We start from the raw sequence: 2,348 nt of genomic DNA, 5'->3' as shown, positions 1-2,348 counted from the left end.
GAGGCTTTTGATGGTGCTGAATTTATTTCCACCATCAAAAACATGATTCAAACATTATCTGTACAAATATTTTTGAATTTTTATTGTCCAAATTCTGACCACTTTTAATTATCCAACCAATTCCTATCTTAATAAATATAAATATATACATACAGTTAAAAATATATTTTATAACAAACAAAATCACATTTTAACCCACCATTATTTCACCACATTCACGTTCTACAATATACTATACAAATGAAACGAACCTATTGATTACTGTTCTGATAGATATCAATTCTTAGAGTACCCAATCACGGTTGTTACAATTCTTACGGGACCCAATCAAGGTCTTGCAACACTAGTTTTCTTGCATAATTTCGGTCGCATTCTTATCTGCATTCCAACTCTAAAAAATGAACTACTCTGTCTTTGTTTCCTGTAAATGAACGACTTCATCCATGCAATATGCATGCATGCTATGGCAGTGTTCTGCTATTCCTTGATTGGAAACAACTGCAAAGCTGTTAACCTTCTCCATATTATTTTGATCAGAACACATGAAATCTTCAAACTTGTTCAGCTCCATGGCCACTCCCCTGTACAACTCTTCCAAACCAAAAGCTGTGTCACAGTCGGATGAAGAGAAGAGCAGATTCCAGTGGGGAAGCGATAGGTCGCTCAAATCCAATAAACTCTCCGCTAATATTGCTGTATTTCCTCCACAATGATTGGAATGTGGTGATTCCACGTCCACAAATTCTGCTTCCACAAAATTAGCATCTGCCGTTTGGAAGGCAATGCGCTCCGAAGGGTGTGACGGAATTGTTTGCGAGTAGGTCGCAGCATGACTGGGAGAAATTACCAGTTTCATTAATATTACACGATTTGGGAGCTCCATTTAAACTGGGATTATTGCAACCATCACTGTTGTAGCTGTTTTCTTTCACGATTCCGGAGCCTCTCATGGCCGTTGTTATTTTGAGTGGAATTGTTTTGAACACATGAGTTGGCAGAGGAGAAGAAGATCTCCATTTCGTTTCCAGAGATTTCGTGCTCGACATAGCTTCAGATTGCTTTAGTGGCGGGAGCTTTTTGCTAAGCTGAGTGTTCCAGTAATTCTTGATTTCGTTGCCTGTTCTTCCGGGTAGTCGTCCCGCAATCAGGGACCACCTGCATGAATCCATAAATATAACCTCGTCAACTTCCTACTGTGCAGTTAATTATTCGAAATTTCGAGGCGCTGAAATGGGGAATCAATAAATTTTGTTTTGTGAACAAATGTTCAGATATTCTCGACATACCGATTGCCAAGAAGGCGATGCATCCGAATAATGAGATCCTCCTCGTCGGCGGAAATCCTTCCGCGTTTAATGTCAGGACGCAGATAATTCTTCCAACGTAATCTACAACTCTTTCCGCCCCGGTTAAGACCTGCAACAAAAATTCTTTCCACTTGTTAGCCTCTGAATAAATATTTATGTCTGCATAAATAATATCTATACCATAACTGACAACTAACTGACTTGTTGTCGCTGGGACAGTTCAATTGGCTTTAGTAGTATGGTGTAAATCATGAAATTTGAAGGAGGGAAAAGAAAAGAAAACAAAAAAAACCATGACAAACTTTCTAGAATTTACCTGCTTTTTGGGGAAGAATTTTCCATCCACCATCGCCATGGGTTTGAATGTATGTGGAGAGAATCATATCCTCTTCTTTGGTCCAGGCCCCACGATTGAGCCCTTGTTTTGAGCAGCAAGGAGATCTACCCATCTTGAATATTCTACCTCTGCAACTCTACGGCTGATGATTTCCTCTGCTAAAAAAACTGAGTCACAGTAGCGGCCTCTCTGCTTCTCCTTGGTAGGGAGGTTGACTTTATATAGAACTCAACAGCTGATGATTTCCTCTGCTAAAAACACTGAGTCACAGTAGGGACCTCTCTGCTTCTCCTTGGTAGGGAGGTTGACTGTATATAGAAGTAGTTACATTCTCCGTACGAAGGAAGCCCGGTCCAGTAAATCTAACGTAGGTTTGGTGATGTGACAGGCTGATATTTTCGGTGAAGTGATATGACAGGATAATAGTCTATTTATGTTTTAGAGTAGAGTGACACGTTTATCACTGTATTCGTACTCCTCATTTCGAAACGGACTCGAACGCTTATCACTGCATTCCTAATCCTCCTGTTTTCCCGACGGTTGACAGGAAAAGAACTTCCAGATGACGAGGAAAACGCATCAACTTTCTATTTATGATACAGACAGCCATGGTTATTACTGTATGAACAGCATGAATTTTCTATTTATGAGTGTATGGCGTTGTCTACTGTGGGGACCATTTTTTTCGACTGCCTCTTTAAGTT

The 2,348-nt window shown here is 40.0% G+C and overlaps 1 pseudogene; it reads right to left on the bottom strand.

Moving 5' to 3' along the window:
• Positions 1-403: 403 nt before the first annotated feature.
• Positions 404-1,756, bottom strand: LOC149264120 (uncharacterized; annotated as a pseudogene).
• Positions 1,757-2,348: the final 592 nt, after the last annotated feature.

The sequence above is a fragment of the Pinus tabuliformis genome, chromosome 6 (genome assembly GCF_031772625.1).
Source record: "Pinus tabuliformis cultivar Carrire ecotype Pingquan chromosome 6, CPIR1, whole genome shotgun sequence".
In the NCBI taxonomy this organism is placed as follows: domain Eukaryota; kingdom Viridiplantae; phylum Streptophyta; class Pinopsida; order Pinales; family Pinaceae; genus Pinus; species Pinus tabuliformis.
The sequence above is the reverse complement of the archived record's forward strand: the minus strand, read 5'-3'. Positions and strand labels throughout refer to the sequence as shown.